Genomic DNA, 19,323 nt, shown 5'->3' with positions numbered 1-19,323 from the left:
TGTGCTTATTGCATGATAGGACCATAAGGCATACCGCAAACCCCACAACCAGCCAAGTGGGGCCTCCTGAAATTGGCAGTCATGGTCAGCTGAAATTCTGAAACCATATGGCATAGTCCTCTTATTGGGAATGAGTAATCTATTTTGTTCCAGAATCAAAATTCTGAACTCTTTAATAATACCTCCCGTGGTAGAGTCTGAGAGTTGTCCCCCAATATCAGCTTTCCCCTTTTATTATAGAACCACATGGCTGCTCAGAATGAGGACTACATTTCCCAGCCGCCTTTGCAGCAAGGAGCTGCGGGGGGGGGGGGTGGCGGGTAGAGCCAAGTATGGCAATGGCATGTGAGCAGAGCCTTTGGTAGAGCAAACATGGTGGTCAGCCATTTGGCTTTTGGGGTAGGGACGACATGCTAGTGCCAATGGAGCAAAAAGTTAGGGACCCGACCTCTGACAACTTAATGATGTAGAGCCACCACCTTAATTCATATTTCAGTGGGAAAATGAACCTTGTATTGTATTTCTGTCTCCTGTCTCTGGACTCTACAGATGAAATTATACTCAAATTATATTCATACCTCTAAAGTAGTCAGTCGGTCTTAGAAAAGCCCATAAAATATATACATGAAATACATCCTTTAAAAAAAAAGATAGAAGTACATAGTTTTAATTCACTTATATCAGTTTATTCCTTTTCCATACATACGTATTTAACACATACTTTCAATGTATACTTGTATACATTGTATACCTGTACAGAACACCTAGCTTAGGACCCGGAACAGAGTGGGAGCCTCATGTGTCACTTATCTTTACACCCGCTGGTAGGAGTGTAAACTGAGGCAAACTTTATGGAGGACCATGTGCACTATTTTCCAGGATGTTAAATACGTACTTTTAAGACCCAACAACATGGTTGAAAACTGAGCCTTCAATTATTCTCATCAGTCCAGCTCTGTGCACAAGCACACTCATTGCTGCACACACTTAAACACACCTGAGCACCCACAATTTAGTCAGGATGAAACAGGATGGGCTGCAGCAGCAACTCCCCCCACCCCCATCGCAGTGACTCAATATAACAAAGGTTTATTTCTTGCTTTCACATCATGATGCGGACTGAGTCCCCTTCACCTTCATGCTATGCCATCTGGAACAGGTGGTCTTAGAGATGAACGCAGCAGGCAAAGAGTGCTAGAAGGTCTGATGGCACTTTTTTGAAGGGTAGGCTGGGAGTGGCTTACATCCTTCTGCTCATCCCATTAGGCAGAAATGAGCCACATAGTTCAAACCTAATTAAAGGGAGGCTGGGGAAGGCCGAGAGCTAGGGAGGTTGAGTGAGCATTGTCTCTGTGATATCTGCTATTTTCAAGGGACTGATGTTGGAGCTGGGGACCCAGAGGGGAGCAAAACCAATAGGGCCCCTTCCCTCACAGGGCTTCCCTTATTAAAAAACAAAAGACTTTATTCTAAACACCATCCCAGGGGTGCCTGGGTGGCTCAGTCAGTTAAGCATCTGCCTTAGGCTCAGGTCATGATCCCAGGGTCCTGGGACAGAGTCCTACATTGGGCTCCCTGCTCAGCAGGCAGCCTGCTTCCTCCTCTCCTGCTCCCCCTGCTTTTCTCTTTCTCTTTCTCGAACTCTCTCTCTCTGTCAAATAAATAAAATCCTTAAATAAATAAATAAATTGTAAACGGAATCCCAGGATATGTCATTATGCACTTGAGCAAGAAGGATACGTTTTCAGAAGATAATATACATTTTTCACTTTGACAGAGAGGGCCCCATTGCCAATTTCCAGTTCCACCAACAGATACAGGACTGTTTGTCCTGCAGCCTTGCCAGCGCGGGGTGTTACCTGACTTTTGGATTTTGGCCAATCTGATAGGTGAGAAACGATCTCTCTGAGTACTTTTAATTTGAATTTTTCTTATTATGAAGGAGGTTGAACATCCTTTCATATGTTTATGAGCAATTTGTATTTCCTTCTCTGTGACCTGCGTGTTCATGTTCGTAGCCCTTGTCCATTTTTCTACTGACGTTATTAAATGAAAAAACAAAGGGACAGAACAGAATGCGTGTTGGAATCTCTTTTGTACATTAAAAGCAAAGCAATATTCTGGCATAGTTATGTAAATATTCTTGTATGTGCATACCAGTTTTCTACAAGCAGCCACAGGAAACTGTTAATAAGGGAATAGACTTGGTGCCTTTTTTTTTTTTTACATCTGTGAGCTTTAAAAAAGTTAATTAACTCCCTGAATTTGAGGGTGATTGTTTACACCTGAGTACTATTTTTTGAGTCTTTCCGAATGATGTCACTTTTCTAACCATGTACAAGTATTACTCGTTTTTTTTTTTTATGTCAATAAGGGCATTTGGATTTTTTTTTTTGCCTTTATATTTTTGTCTATTTTAAAGTTCTAATGTATGTTATTTTCAAAAAATTTTTAGAAGCACAATGTATCGGGCAAAAAAAATCACCCTCAGGAATTGAGGCCAGGCCCAGAATTCAGCTCAAGTCTTGGACTTTATAAGTGTTCGAGAAAATTTGTTGGATTGAAATAAACCAAAGTTTCTCTTTAATTGAACCACCAAAGACCCCCAGATGTGGAATTACAATATTCTTTTGTTTTTAAGATCAACAACAGACAGACCAAAGTCTTCTTGCCTAGGATTTTTTTTCTCCCCAGGGGAGGAGGCTGATGCCTTTGTCCCATAAAGTCAAAGGCAGCAAGAAACACTGGGAGGGATTTTTCTGGTGATGATACCACCCTCTAAATAATGCCTAACAGTTCCCAGATTTTATCTCATTGGTTGAGTTGAGGGTCACGTGCCCATCCCAGCCAATCACTGTTGCCAGGGAGTGGACCTCCGATGGCTCACACCCCACTCCCTGAAGCCTGGGCCAGAATTTCCACCGCCCAAACCAGGTGGGCGAGAAACAGTGGAGGTGTGCTTTTGCCCAAAGGAAAATCGGGGTGGTAATGCCAGAAGAAGGAACAGCAGATGCTGGAAGGCAAAAACAACATCACAACCGTGGCAGACACCTACCCTGCAAGCTACGGGGGATGTGATGGTGAACAAGACATTGTCCCAGCCCTCAAGGGGCTGACATCTTTGTTGGAGAGACCAAAAAAAAAAAAAAAAAAAAGGCAAGCAAACAAATGTCTTTAAAATTACAGTAACTTCTGTTAAAGCCACAGACAATGGACTGAGATGGAAAATACTTTGACCAGGATGGTCAGAGAGGAGGTGACATTTAAACCCAAGAAGGACGGGTGCCTGGGTGGCTCAGTGGGTTAAGCCGCTGCCTTCGGCTCAGGTCATGATCTCAGGGTTCTGGGATCGAGTCCCGCATCGGGCTCTCTGCTCAGCAGGGAGCCTGCTTCTCTCTCTCTCTCTCTCTGCCTGCCTCTCTGTCTACTGTGATCTCTCTCTGTCAAATAAATAAATAAAATCTTTAAAAAAAAAAAAAAAATAAACCCAAGAAGGAGATTAAGAAGGAACAACCAGATAGTCATAGGGGACCAAAAAAAAAAAAAAAAAAAAAAATTAAGGTGGATCCCTGCTTCATACCTAAACCAGGACAAACTCCCAGTAGATCATAGACCATAGACTTGAACATATCAAGTGAAACCACAAATGTAGTAAAATAAAACTGATATAAATCCTTTATAACTTCAGACTGTAAAAGATCCTTTTTAATAATGAAGCAAAGCCTGATGTCCTAATATGAAAAATTAATAAATTTAACAGCATAAAAATGTTAAAAACAATTTATATGGCTAAAACCAATCTTACTAGATTAAATGTCAAAAGAAAAATTGGGCTAATTTGGGCTTATCACAAAGGGCTCATTTACTTAATATACAAAATGTTCCAATAATTAATAAGAAAAACATGAACGTTAGTAGGAAAATGGGCCAAAAAAAGATCCTTCACAGAGAAGGAAAAACAAATGGCTGTAAACATATGAAAAGATGTTCGATTTCACACGTAGGAGAGAAATGAGATATCGTTCCCCCTCCCCATTAGATTAGCAAAATCCTACTTTGACAGTCCACTGTATTGGCACATCAGAAAATGAGCAATTCCACATAAAAACAAAACAAAACAAAAGCACCCCCCAAAAAATGAAAAATGCTTTTGACAATAGTCATTAAGTTTAAAATGCCCATACCTGTTACCCTGGAAATTCTGCTTTTAAGAATTTAAATTACAGGCCTATTCATACATAAATGACATACATATTCACTGTATGTTGTTTTTAATAGCAAAAAAAAGGGAGGAGGAAAAATGCCTATCGATAAAGGCTGGAAAAAAAGACAGTGCATCTGCACATACAGTGTGTTTCCTGGTATAAAAGAAAGAGGTGGCCTTGTGTGAGCTGGTAAGTAAAGCTCATGCCAAGGTTTCCTAAAAAAACAAAACAACATGTAGAACCATGTGTAGAGCATGTAGTAATTTGTAACATTTTAAGAGGGCAGAAGGGAAAAGAATCTATATTCACATTTGCTCATACATGCAGGGGTTTAGTAACTGGGTGCTGGAGGAAACAGCATATACAAAAGGCCCCAAGGTAAAAAAAAAAAAAAAAAAAAAAAAAAAAGTAGGGGGAGGGTAAATTCCAAGGACCAAGTGTGAGCCTGGGAAAGATGACACGTGACAGGTGGTGGCCAGATGCTAGAGAGCCCTGTAGACCACCATTTAAGAGTCTAGTCTAGAGTCCAAATGCAGTGGGAAGGCATTCAAAAGGAGAACATGATCCAATCCACATTTTAAGAACATCTTGCTGCCATTTGGAGAAATTGTTGGAGGAAAGCAAGATGGAAACAAGGAGACCAGTTAAGAGGTGGGACAGTTAGCTACAGGAGCGATAAGGTGGGCTGGACCTGGAGGTGGTGGTGGAGATGGTGAAGAGGGGACAGGTTTAAAAGACAGTTCCAAGTTGGAATCCGTGGGTTGGATGTGACACCGGAAGGGGTAGGGAAGACAGGGGGAGGCTGGGGCCTGATCTCTGGCACACATATAGGTGGTGACAGTGGTGACTGAGCTGGGAAGACTAGGGAGGGGGCATGGGGTTGGCTTGGGATGAAGGTGTGTTCCGGGGGAGGGCATGTTAAGGTTAAGAAGTTGGTAAAACATCTAACTGGCAAGTGTTGAGTAGGGCGGTTGAGCCTGTGATGGGGGGAGCCAGGAAGCACCAACATGACTTACACAGAATAACAAGGACAGATCCTGCATGGATTCCAAGTGGGGGCCTCATGCCTACCCAAAGCCATGTTTAAGAATGTTCAGAGCAGCTTTATTCATAATGGCCCTAAACTGGAAATGGCCCAAGTGTTCTTCAACAACAGATGGCTACGTAAACTGTAATAGACAGACAACAGATAGAGATGACAGGAGATACAGGCTCAAATAACGAAAAGGAAAGTTGCTGATCCACACGGCAGCGTGAATGAGTCTTACAGACACAACTGAGCAAAAGAAACCAGGCACCAAGGATTACGTCCAGTATAATGCCACAGTTCGAGAATCAGTCAAACTGATCTCCGGTGATAAAAGTCACAACAGGGGTCATCTCAGGTGGGAGAGAGGTAATAGACTGGGAAGAAAAGGGAAATTTGCAGTAGGGGGTTGGTTTAGAAATCTTCTAGAAACAGGTGGTAATTACCCAGGTGTGAACATAGGTAAGAAGCATGTTGCCTCCTATACTGTATGTATGTTATCCCTCAACTTAAAAATATTATTGGAGAGTAAGTAGATTAATGTCATCTTAGCAAAAACCAACACAGTTGTTTAAAAACAGAAATAAATAAAAAATTAAGTCTTTAATTATCTTATTATCTATATAATCATTCTTCCTTAACTTTAGGGGGAAAAATGAAATAAATGAATACTTTTAGGGATAAAAGTTTTTATTTGAATTTTGAAAATTCCTTCATTGCCATTTCAAAAGAAATAATAATAATGAGGAAAACCTCTTATTAAGTGAAGGTCAAATTACATTAACACTTTATTCAATAAGTTATGTCTTCCATTTAAAAAAATGTCTTGGTGGCACCAGATGCCCCTGAAGGTAGGGGACAGGGCTGAACTGAGCATAGGGGCCTCATCGGAAGTCGGTAGAAGGTCTTCGATTCCCTCTGCCAGCCTGTGCAGTCAAGTAACTGCCCGTCTTGGCAGAGGTCTGAGGACTACTTTCTGGAGACACTGGGATAGAAAGGGGGTGGACATTAGGGACACCGGACATTGCAGAAGCTGGGGATGAGGCCAGGAGCTAAAAACAAAATGGTCCGACCCAGTTCCCTTCCCTAGTTCAGCTTCCAGAACACAGGCAGCCTGGCTCCAGCAGGAATCCCGGAGAATCCTCGATGGAGAGGTGGAAGTGGACCTCCTCAGCAAAATGACTGATTGATAATGACATTTGGGTCCCAGAATGAAAAAGCTGGCTCACAGCCCAGCCACATTACAGCAAAACACATGGAGCTTCCAAACGGTTTTTAGTGCCTCCCTCTCAAATATGAACAGAGGTCCAAAGAGTCCCTGACATGTGAGAAACACTTACAGTGTGGAAGACAGAGACCAGCATCAACCCATGGTAAAAGGGGTCTGGGAGCAAACCAAAATAGTGCAGGAAGCAAATGAAAAGGCATCCAAATAGGAGCCCAAAGACCAGGATTTTGCATCCTAGCTCTGTGACTAACAAGGCTGCCACATACAGTTGTGCAAGTCACAGACTGCCCAACTCTAGGGGAAGTGATATGGTTTTATATTACAGTTTATGTAGATGGTGCCCTACAGTGTGGTCCAGTGCATCTCTATATATGGGACCCTGGCCCACTTTCTTTTCCTGTAAGTAATAACAATAGAACTTCACACCGAGGGAGTCCTGGAGGGCAGACAGCCATCTCAGTTTGCTCCATAACACCCAAGCCTAACTTAAGTCAATTGAGTTGGCTCCCCGTGAATGTTTATTGACTAAATCAAAGAATTAATACGTGAACAAGTAGGTGAGGGAGTGAATACATGTCCCGTGATTTACAGCATCCATAGCACTCCCAAGATCTTCGTAAAGCAAGCAGCTTAATGTAGCAGCCACAAGTCCAGGCTCTGGAGGCAGAACACCTACTTCAAATCCCTTTGAACCTCTGTCCCCTCTTCTATAAAATAAAAGTGATAAGAATGATATCTGCCTACATATGCCATTGTGATGATTAACCAAATGCATAATAAGTATTCAACAGGGGACGGACCAAGTTTTGTCAGTTAGAATTAGATCTGGCTATATAAAACAGGAAACCCACAGAAGTGGCTTAAACAAGATAGAGCTTCTTCTCCCCTGCCCTGTCCCTGTGCACATACTTAAGAAACTAAAAGGTGTGATATCCAGGGTTGGAATAACGAAGAGTCATTGAAGTCCTAGACTTCTATCTTTTCGCTCATCCAGTGGCCAGATTTCCTCATGGACCAAAATAGCTGCTAGAGTACCAGCCATCAGGTTCACATTCCTGATGGCAGAAAGAAGAAGGAAGCAAGGCATATACATGCCATTAGCTCCACCTAACAACTTCTGCTTGCTTTTCCCCTCGATGCATGGGAGACACATTACTCCCAGAACAAAATCAGGGTCTGTCAATAAGGAATGGATTGGGAGAGCAGCCAGACATCCCTGCCACTTGAAGTCTTAGTAAATAAATATTCACTATTATTATTGTTGTTGTTGGCCCAGCTTTAGAGAGGAGAAAAGTGAAGCTCAGAGAAATTCGGTAATTTGCCCAAGGTCTTACTCAATTCATTCAACAAGTATTAACTCTATGCCTATTATGGGCTGGTCCCTTAGGATACAAACGCCGAATAAGACATGGGTTCTGCTCTCAAGGATATGAAATCAAGTCATTTCAAAGAGCGTGGCAACAGCACTCACCCCAGTGGCCCACAGAACAGAGCACTCAACCTGGAGTAAGGGCATGGGGTGGAGTCAGGGAGGGCTTCCTGGAAGAGGTGGAGATCTTCATCATGGGGATAAAAACCGTACATATTTCACAGGGCTGTGGAGAAAATTAAATGAGATGTACCCGGGCAAACTTGGCACCGTGCCTGGCACACAGCACTGCTACCATCATCATCCTCATTATTATCTTGCTCTCTTTGCAGAAATAAAAATGGCCACTTCTTAATTTCAGAATATTTTGCAGCTGAAATTATCTTCAAAAGGCGTCAACCTCTGTCTGCTCTGTATTTAAGACAGCAGAACAACAGGAAACAAAAATGCCTCCTCTTCTGTTGACTCTAGGCCAGAAACCGACCTCTGTACCCTCTCAGGAAGACCTGGATTTTGAAAGCTGGCATCTGGAGTTTTTATCTCAAGAACAATCCTCTCCACTCAATAATAGGAAAGAAACAGCAAAGGGTTAAAAAAAATTTTTTTTTTTAACATCAAAATCGGGTTTGGTTCTCCAGAAAAGGCCAGAAGAGCTGAAGCTAATTCACATGTTACTCAAGCAACCAACCCCAAGAGAAACCAAGTTTCCTGGAAGAACAAAAGTCAAAGGCAGGAGCTGTTCAAAAGCAAGCTCAAAGTGAAACCAGATTACGTGGGGGCCACAAGGCGGCCTTTAAGCTGAACCTCAAAAATAGCATCTGTCCCCTGGATATTTTGGGAGTATCCTGGGCAAAGCACGGGAGGAGCCAGGGGCCTCTTTGGATATCTCCAAGGACGTACTTAAAGAATGTGTCACCCGGCCTCCCCTTGACCCCGGGCCCCACCCAGGCCCCAGAGCTGTGTCAGCAGCAGCATAAATGGTACAGAGATAAAGAGAGATATTTAAACACCCAGAAATCATCTTCTAATTTAGGAACTGAGCTACAAAATCTATCTCCCTTAATGGCTTGAGTTGGGAATTTGGATTTTGAACCTCTTCTGCCAGGCAGCCAAAACATCTTCATGTATTAATAGACAGCAAGCGTGAGGCTGGCTGCAGGGACAGAAGGGCTGTGGGTCTTAGATCGTCTGGACTTGGAAGATGCAAGAGCAGCAGAGCCCTTCCCGGGCCTCTTTGTTTACGCTGTGCTTCCGCCCAGGCTCGTAATCACCTCATCATTGCCGGCTCCTGTCGCCGTGATTATTAAGTACTTTAAGACTTGCACAAGAAGGGTGCAATCCTTTAATTACATCCCTCCCTGCATCATTGTCCGGGGCAAGTTGGAGTTGTTCTCTCTGTTTTGCACAAAAGAAAATGAAGGCCTGGGCGAGTGAACAAGTTCAGGGTCAAACATCTGTCAGAATCAGGCAGGCACTGATTCCAGCCCAGTTTAAAGTGCTGGCGGGTCGAAGTTCAAGATGTGTGCTTTATTCCCCAAGAAGCAGTAGAGGGGTGTGTGTGTGTGTGTGTGTGTGTGTGTGGTTTCTGCACGTGTGTCCATGTTCTGGGATGTCTGTGTGTGGTGTTTTGTGAGTTGGTCCATGTGTATTTCTGTGTGTTTGTCTATGTGCTTCTTGTGTGTTTCCATGTATGTCTGTGTGTCTGTCTATGTAAAAGGAAGGGCAGAGGGAGAAGAGGGAGGATGATCAGGAGGTAAGGAGGAGAATCCGTTAATAAAGCTTAGAACTTAGAACAGCAAAGCTAGAAGGCCCTTAAAAATCATCTGGTCTACACTGACATCTCATTGTTAATTTTGGTCTGTGTCCTAATAGCATGGTGATTTCATTTCAAAAGTGTGATCATTAAATATTTACTGGTAAAATGACAAGAACCCTGCAATTTGCTTTAAGACACTTGAGCAGAGAAAGAACAAGTTGAGGAGAGAGAATAAAAATGAGGAGCACCTGGCTGGATCAGTCGGAAGAGAGTTTGATCACGACGATCTCGGGGTCGTGAGTTCGAGCCCCAGGTTGAGTGTAGAGATTGGCAAAATGGGGATAATTGTTGAAGATGAATACTGAGATGTTAGTTACATGATTCTATTTTTGTATGTTTGATATTTTCCATAATACATTTTTAAGTCACTGCAAACTATTATCCTGGTAAATATCACTTGTAAAAATCTTTATAAAAATTGAACTCACTGCTGATACCTACAAATGCGGGCTTGCACCTAAAAATCTGGACGTCCAGCTTTTCTAGAAAAAAATCAGAAGCTCTAGTGACTCTGGTCCCAGACTCCCTTTCAATAACAAAGCTGCCAAACAGCCCCTTTAGTTGGGACCTTTATTCTCAGTCTGCCCCAGTCCCCACCCACCTCTATCACCTCTGACACCAATGTTGTTCATCTTAGGTCCCCATATCTCTTTTAGTAGAAAAGAGAGGAAAGTGAACAAGTTCTTTTGGAGCAAAGACCGTGATTTGCCATCTAAGTAACTAATCTCCACTCCTTTCTTACTAGTAGAAACTCCTGCACTACTGGGGGTGGCGATATATTCAAAAATCACCTTTTCCAGCTTCTCTGGAATCTGTGAGTGCCCTAAGGCTTCACATTTAGGGATGATTTGGGATTGTCACAGCTGGGGAGGGGGAGTGCTACTGACATCTAGTGGGTAGAGGGAGGGATGCTGCTACACATCCCACAAGACTTGGGACAGTCTCCCACAAGGGATAATTATTCAGTCCAGAATGTCTGTCTGTCCATAGGGCTGCAGTTGAGTGGTCCTGTGTGTTGCAAATTGAAGTTGATGGTGCGACTTTCAAGAAAGACCTTTGGTGTCTTTCCATTCTCCTTCATTTTCCCTATAATTGCAAACATGGCTGGAGCTCAAGTAGCCATTTTGTGACCTCAAGGAGGGCAAGTCTGTGCTAAAGATGGAAGGGAACGAAATCCCCGACAACATCATAGAGCTACCCTCCCTTCCGCCTTAGAATGCTGACCTCCAGCCTGGTTTTATAGAAGAGAAACGCATCTCTACTTTGCTTAAGCCACTGGAGTCAAGTCTCTGTTACTGTCCGTCAAGGGCAGTATCTAAATGAGTTATCTCTGTGTCCGGTTTTCTATGCTAGCAGGTAAAGGCAAGATGGACAAGAGGGTCAAATGTTGAATGTAAAAAAGGTGAAAGCATGTTTCTTTGTGGCAATCACCCGGCCCACTTCCCTGCTGCTGTCACTTTTTGACCCCTGCAGGCATCTGGGTTTGCAGCTCCCAGACCACTGAAGCCCTTCACCAAAAATATGAGCAACAGAAACCCATAGCAGGTTCATGATAACCTTGAGGGCTAATTCCCAGCCCAATTCTTGTCCTTGTCACATTTCCAAGAAACCAGGTCTCGGGAAGTAATAAGGAATGTGGTTTCTGGAGCCAGGCTGCCTTGGTTCAAACACTGGTGCCACCATTGCCTGACTCTGTGACTTAGACAGTTCATTTAGCCTCTGTCCCTCAATGTCTCATCTGTAACATCAGGATGATGGTAAAGGCATCTGTTGCTTGGGGTTGTTAAGAGGACTCACATCAACCAGGGCCCCCCAGGAGCATAAGTTTAGGAACAAGCTTATAAAAGTATGGCTAGGCTGTAGGGAACCCACAGGGATGCCTCCATACCCCCAAGGCAAGTAGCGAGGGTGTATTACCACCGCGTAGTAATTGGGGGCACTTCAGCCCCTAGATAGAAGCAGTGGAGATGTTCTCACTTGGGCCCAAAGTGGCAAAGAAGGAAATGGTTGCCAGATTTGGAGAGAAGAAACACTATGGAAAGGCACTCTGAAGGATCTGTGACCTTCAGTTGGGGGACATAGTAGCCCCTGGTGCCCAACAGGACAGCTGAGGAATAACTTTGCTTCCTTCTTCCTGTTTCCTGCCAATGTCTCTCATGGGTCAAACCCAGCCAGAAGCCAGCAGGCAGGAGAGCACTTTGATGCTGTCCACACAGGTCACAAAACAGAGTGGACAGGTTGGAGGAGGAGGCTGGAAACCAGGGCTTGCATCCCCTACTCAGTGACTGTAGGCTTCTGGGTTGTGCAATTGGAAGGCACAGAAGTGTCCTCTCCCTCTCCCTCTCTCACACATAAGAAGGAGTATGGATAGGATGGCAGGAGCTCCAGCAGCCCTTTCAGACCACATAGTGGAAGTCACATGTTGAGGCTGCTAAGCAACGATCTGGGAAGAATCTGAATCCCAGACAACATAGTACCATCACAGCCCACCAGACATTAAGCTTTGAACTGTTCCATGAGAGAGGATTAAACTTTTATTTTGTTCAAGCCCCTTATTTTGGTTTTTATTACAGCAACTGAACTAAAAACCTGAGCAGTACAAGATTTAAATCAGGGATTTGTTCAGATTTTGGAACTATTTTAGGCTGAGCTTTTTAAAACAAGCACAAGTGATGGGAAAGTTACAGCCTCTGCTCAAAAATACCCTGAAGGAGTCTGGGTGGCTCAGCTGCTTGAGCATCAGGCTCTTGATCTCCGCTCAGGTCACCATCTCAGGGTCGTGGGTTCAGGCCCCACGCTGGGTGTGGAGCCTACTTAAAAATAAATAAAATAAAATACTGTTAAGAAATCGGCTCTCCTGGGAGATGCAACATAACACAGCAGGGGGCAGTGTTTCGTGAAGGAAAAAAGTTCTTCTGAAATTGAGATGTTCAGTAAGTCAAGGTCACTTGTCAGCAGGCCAACCACTCCAAACTTACCAAGGGAGCAAGAGGGAGCTGCCTCCTGAGAGCTACCAAACCAGCTCTGGGACTAGCTCGGATTGCAGGTATGTACTGCGGGCCCCGCCCAGAACCAATCGCGATGGCTATGGTACTTCAGCTGCTCTGATTGGCTGGTGCTAATCACATGAGCGCTGTGGGGCGGGGCATCGCTGCCACCTCCTGGACCAGGAAAATCTGGGGATCCAGTGGTTGCACCCTGGGGACGTGGAGTGCTTGGCACAGAAGGGAACGCAGTAGATGCAGGAGAGCCCCAACTAGCAAACATTCTTTATACCAATAGGAAAGAAGGAAAATTTAGAAAATAACATAAAGCGTCATGGTCTGGGGTAGTTGCTGAGGGATTTCCCATCAACCACTCTGCAAGTTTGTTTTGTTTTGTTTTGTTTTGTTTTCCAAATGAAAGTATTGAGCCTCCCCGGCCAGCATTCGAATGTGTGTGACTGTCCGCAGAAAGGAACGAAATAAATAGTTGCAAGAGACGCCCTGGGCTTAAGACCCAAGGGGCATTTCCAAGGATACCAACAGAGCATCCTCTGTGTTTCCGTAACTTTGTGAAATGCAACAAAGGAATTCACAGGAAATACAGGGGGCGGTTATATACCCAAGGGTATGGCGCAAGACTTGTTAATGCGACGGGAAAGATGAGGTCCCGCCAGCCAGGGAATAAGAGTCACCAGGTTCGACTCCAAGTGGAGTTACCGCAAGAGTGCTGTTTCCTCCAGGAGCGCCTTGCCCCATCCGATTCTTTGGGGGAGACTGAAAGCAAGACTACGGTGGGATCGAATCGATATCTTAGTTTGGAAACCCCCAGTAGCAGAGCTTCTATCTTGGTTGGGGTTTCCCCAGAGGCGGACCCTGAGACAAAGATTCCGGGACAAATAATTTATCTGGAAGGCCAAAGACACACCAATAGAGAAGAGGAAAGTGAGCCAGGGAAGGCAGGGCAACTGAAATCAAGCAAATTATCAAGACCATACTGTGGGCAGCTGGGGGTTATTCCCATCAGTGTAGAACATTGCCCCAGAGTTATCCTGTTTGAGCGACTGGGGAACTGGGGGAGCCCTACAACACCTCCTGTGCGCTGCGTGATGTGGGGTTGGCGTAGGGGGGAGGGAAGCATGAATTATCCAGCACTTCTAACCTGCTTGCCTCCAACAACCAGAGGGGAAACTAAGTCAACTCACATAGACTAATGCAGATGTCAGCAACTGGAAGGTGGGCAGATGGAAGTTGGGCAAATGGTAGAACCTAAGGACTGCAGACAGCAGCCACTACTCCCCAGAAGCCAGTGTGTGTATACAGGAGACAATCTCAGGAAGAACAAAGAGGGTGGGGAAGTGAGATGGGGATGGGAGGACCCCCACTAAAGAGCATGGCAGTGAGCTCGTTCCTTCAGCCCAGTCCCAGTGGGGACGTCTGGGAAATGAGGCGAGTACCCTTCAGAACCATCTCATGCAGGAGCAAGGAGGCAGGACACTTATGAACAATGGCCATCTCTCAATGGTGGAAGGTTGTGGCTGGTGTCATCAACTCTCAGGCCCTTCCCCCATGAGCTTCTGGGTGCGCCCCAGCATACAGACCCTAGGCAGTGTTGCAGATGTCGGACGTGGGAAGCCACAGGCATCTAGAGAACAATCTACCAATCCACAGGCCGTCCTCCATGGTGGGCTGAAGGGGACGACATTGGATCCCAATGCTGGCCAGGAAACTCAGGCCAAGGGGGAAAATGGGGGAAAGGTACAAAACCGACACTTACAAAGCACAGGGCCCTTGTCATCCATTAGCACAGTCAGTCACATTTGTATATTTCCCGTTTCACAGATGAGAAAATGGGTTCAGACAGGGAAGGAGACTGGCTCTTGGTAGCCTGGGGGGTAAGTGGCAGAGCGCTAAAATTCCAGCTCACGCGTGCATCTGGCCCACCTGAACCCCACGCGAATTGTGTCTTTTTGGTGCCAATAACAATAAAGACTAGTGAGTCAGCGACCCTTGTAATTTCAAAACTGCCATTTTCATCTTATGGCTAGTGGGGACTTCCACAACGGTCACGGTTTCAATCCTGGAACAAACAACTAATAAAAGATGGCAATGTGGCAGAGGCATAGACCAATGTCTGTATGTTTACACAAGTCCACATAAATCCTATACCAATGGTATTTGTAAGCATGGCAGGGCCAACATATGCCCCTGGCCTTACCGTGTAATAGCTGTGGGGCCTGAGGAAGCCCCTTCATCTCAATTCTAAAAGGGAGATGGTAACAGGACTCGCCTCACAGGGTGGTGGGGAGAATTCCATAAGACACTGCATGTAAGACGCTCAGGACAGCAAGGACATCGTTCCATACGGCTGCTGCAACAAGTTTGTACAGCTTTAGCAACTTACAGCAACACAGAATTATTATCATTATTATCGTAGAGTTCTGGATGTCGGAGTCCAAAATATGGGTCTTCGGGAGCTAAAATCCAGGTGTTGGCAGAACGGCATCCTTCTAGAGGCTCTCAGGGAGAATCTATTTCCTTTCCTTTGCCAGCTACTACAGACCAGCTGAATCCCTTTGGCTCATGGCACATCCTTCATCTTCAAAGCCAACAGCACAGCATCTTCTGATCTAGTATTAGTGAATATTAAAATTGAAAAATCTTAATAATATATGTATTTATTTTATATTTGTATGTATTTATGTATTGTTTTGGTTATCACTCAACGCATGACAAAACCCCGCAATATTCAGTGGCTTAAAAACAACAGTTTGGGGTTATCACTTCTACTTCTGTGAGTTGATGGGGCTCAGCTGAGTGTTCTCACTTGAGGTCTCTCGTGCCATTGCAGGCTGATGGCAATGGAGGTTGGCACCATCTTGACCTTGGGGTGGATATCCAAGATGGTGTCTCAGTGCTTTCGCTTTCTCCCTGGAGTAGCCTGGATTTCTTCCACAGTGGCTCAGGGCTCTATGAGACAGGAGGCCCAGAAATGGCTCAGCACTTATTCTACCATGTTTTATTGGTCAAAACAGACACAGGTCAAGGCCAGTCCAGATTGTTCTGTTCCTGTTGGCCATATTCAAGAGGGGAAGAAGAGAACCCATATCTCAAGAGAAGAACTTGATGATAGCCATCTTTGAAGTCAAGTTAATGTATATTTTACTCTTCCTCTACCCACCTCTACCCCATATCATCCCAGGATGTTACAGGATTTCCCCCTTCCATATCATTCTGGGATGTCTCCCTCTTCTTCTTTGAGGAGAGTACCACTGAGGAAATGCATCACAACTTTGTGGGGCTCCAGATAAGACATGAAACTTGTCCCCTCAGGAGCATCAAGAGCTAAAGATTCTTTGAGAAATTGAGGTGGGCTTTTCTGCTTTGTTTTGCTTAACATCCCTTCCCACTGACTGTCTCCAGATCCCAATCTTCCTGTGGGGAAACTAGTGGTCAACCCCAGGTGCCTTGCACTCTAGTAGCCTATGAATGGACAAGTGACCCAGGCCACAACAAAAAAACACCCTCTCTGAAATTTTAATCTCAAATGGCGTGAAAAAAAGAATTCTGAAAAAAAAGTTTGCAATGGACACTGTAGGTGCCTTTCCACCAGTGATTATACCCCAGGTACAGGGCAGGTGTGGTTAGTCTAACCCAGGGTTTCCCAACCTCTGCACATTGACATTTGGAACAGATAATTTTCTGTAGTGTGTGAAGAGGGGGCAGGGCTGTCCTGGGCATTGTAAGATATTTGCCTGCCAACGCACCTACTTGTGATACCTGAAAATGTCTCCCAACATTGCCAAATGTCCTCTGGGAGCCAAGAATCACCCCATGGGCCTCTTCCTGTTGATTGGTTTGGGGGTGAACAGGCCTAAACCAGTTGGACCACTGAGACCCCTGAACATATTTCTGGGAAGCTTTGGGAAGCAATGCCTCCACACTCTTAAGAGAGACCCAGGAGAGGGATGCCTGTGTGGCTCAGTTGGTTAGGCCTCCAACTCCTGATTTTGGCTCAGGTCATGATCTCAGGGCGGTGGGATGGAGCCCTGCGTTGGGCTCCTCATTCTGCTTGAATCTGCCTGAGATTCTCTCTCGCCCTCTCCCTCCGCACCTCCCTCCTCTCTCCCCTCCTCACACGTTCTCTCTCAAATAAATACATCTTTAAGAAAAAAAGAGAAAGAGCCAAAGGAAGCCTCTTTCTTCCTTTACTGGGTGTTAACAATGTTATAGCCCAATTACTGCTGGCAGCCACTTTGCAATCAGAGAGGGAAGAAGCTTTCAAATGAAGCTAATATGTGGATGGTAGACGAAGAAAGAAAGAGAGCCTGGGTTCCCAAGTACATTCTGGAACCTCTGAGTCAACCAACCCTGGAATTGCCCTACCAACCAACTCCCTCACTGCTTAAGCCAGTTCGAGCTGAGTTTTCTGTCACTTGAAGCCAAAACATCCTAAGTGACACATTATCAGAGCTGAAGACAACACTAGCCAGTTGATCCAGCCAAGACCCCCCAGGGCATCCTGTTTCCAATCCTTTTCAAACTTGCTTCTGGAGCTTTCTCTCTAGAAAGTTCTTTCTATTTCTATGAAGTGCCTTGTGTCCCTCTAATAAGTTCCTCTTCTGTTCCTGTCCGCCAGAACCAATTTCGTGATTTGTAGTAGGAGAATTCTATTACCTCTGTTGACTAATTTCAGCCAAAACCCCCCACATTCCCAGCCACCAGATCACCCCCATGGAGCTACTTTTGGATGTGTTTGCTGAGTATGACTGACTCACCTGGTAACTCACAAATTTCTTGAAACCTACAAGAACGACTGAGCCTCTTGTGGTCAGGTGGATGGGAAAATCAACACAGAAAATAGTCTGGTAAGTTCTAAAGAAAACACCGCATGGGAGAGGGGGTTATACCAAAGGCAGCCCAGCGAAGTCACCCCAGCACATCCCTGAAGATGGCTAGATCCAGTAGGGGATAAAGAGGAAAGCAGGATTCTGTGGTCAGAGAAACCCTGGATCCACCACACCCCCAGTGTGTGACCCTGAGGGACTTGCCTCTCCCTCTGAGCCTCTGCTGGCTCATCTGTCAAATGAGCATTATCATATTGGCTTCTCAAGGTTGATGTGCATTCTAACTGAGATGACACACGTCTAACCGGTTTAGTGATATGTCTCAACTTGTTGAGATGTAACTATGAAATAGTTTTTATTTTTATTTTTATTTTTATACGATCAAATATTCACTGTTGAAACCTCCCTTTCCCCTCTGGGTAATAATAAAAATCATTGAGTAATGGTGGTAGTAGTAGTAGTAGTAGTAGTAGTAATACTAGTAGTAGTAGTAGTAGAGACAGTAGTAGAGGGAGTAGCAAGTCCTTACAGAGTGCTCCCCACACACCAGGCACGGCTCTAAACACTTCAGGTATGTTAGCTCACTAAAGCCTCAAAATGACCTTAAGAGGTAGGAACCCATATTATTCCCATTTTATAGGATCAGAGAAATAAGAAGTTAGGTCATTTGCCCCAAACCATATAGCTCTTTAGGGATGGGTCTCCTCGGTCTACCTTTCCGCCATTCCTTGTTGGGCTCTTTTTGTTACCAAAGCTATCTCATTCCAGCTTTCAAAACTTAAAACTCCTCAAGTTCAAATGTAAGTCTCAACAAGTATGCCACATCTCCCCTCAACACAGATGAATCTCACGGTCATGATGTTGAATTAAAGAAGGCAGAAACAAAAGTGTGTACGCTGCGTGATTCCATTTGTGTAGAGTTCGAGAACAGGCCAAACTAATCCGGGATGTTCGCTGTGAGGGTGATGGTAGAACTCGAGCCGAGGAAGTGACGAGAAGGGCTACAAGGTGGCTTTTTAGGCTACTGGTAGAGTTCTGTATCTTGATCTGGATGCTGGATACATGAATATGTTCAGTTTGTGGAAATTCTTTCAGCTCTGTACTTACAACACATTTACTTTTCTGTATATGTGTTATATTTCACTGAAAATGTCCTTAGTAATCTCAGATTTGGTTCAGAGTTGTTTTACACCCTCCCTTCCTTCCATCACTCAGTTCAGGCTAGACTCATGGCTCTAGAGACTTGGAACTGGGGAGGGGGATGGGGGGAACTAAGAGTGGGATGGGGTGCCATTTTATTGAAATGGCTTCACTGTGGAGCCCTGAAGAAAGGTGGCTGACCCCAACTGCTGGATGACCTCTGAACTTGGCTGAGTGATTCAGCAGGCCAGAGGGCTCCTAACATCACATTTTAAGTGAAGTACCTGGTACAAAGCAGGTATTATAGAAGACCCTAGATGGAAACCCAATATTTATGATGACTTGAAGACTAGAAGTTGGGATGCAGTGCTATTTTAAAGATGCTAAAGGTTTGTGGCATCACAATGATCAGAGAAGCCATTCCTATTTGCAGTCTTTGAATTAGACAAAAGGAAGAGCCAAAAGTGTTCTGTCTTAGGCTGAGTTCCTCTAGAAGCCAACTCTGAGGCAAGGATTTGAATGCAAGTAACTTATTTAAGAGGAGATCTCAGGAGGCACCAGTTCAAGAGTGGGGAAATGAGACAGGGAAGTGAGTGGCATCCGTGAGCAGATCCCCACTGTGGGCAGGTGGGGCCTCTGTGTTGCCCTCCCCAAGAGACAAGGGACTGAGGTACTTATTCACCAACTTGCATTTGTTACTGATCGAGAGC

General features: G+C 44.8%; 1 long non-coding RNA gene across 1 annotated transcript in view; it reads left to right on the top strand.

The window, feature by feature from the left end:
* The window catches only part of LOC131807902 (uncharacterized), a 44,866-nt gene extending 29,554 nt beyond the window's left edge, over positions 1-15,312 (top strand). The window contains exon 2 of the long non-coding RNA XR_009344617.1: positions 8,162-15,312. This is a non-coding gene — a long non-coding RNA (uncharacterized LOC131807902). The remainder of the gene's footprint in view (positions 1-8,161) is intronic.
* Positions 15,313-19,323: the final 4,011 nt, after the last annotated feature.

This window comes from Mustela lutreola, chromosome 9, assembly GCF_030435805.1.
Source record: "Mustela lutreola isolate mMusLut2 chromosome 9, mMusLut2.pri, whole genome shotgun sequence".
Taxonomy (NCBI): Eukaryota; Metazoa; Chordata; class Mammalia; order Carnivora; family Mustelidae; genus Mustela; species Mustela lutreola.
This window is presented reverse-complemented; position numbering and strand designations above follow the sequence as displayed.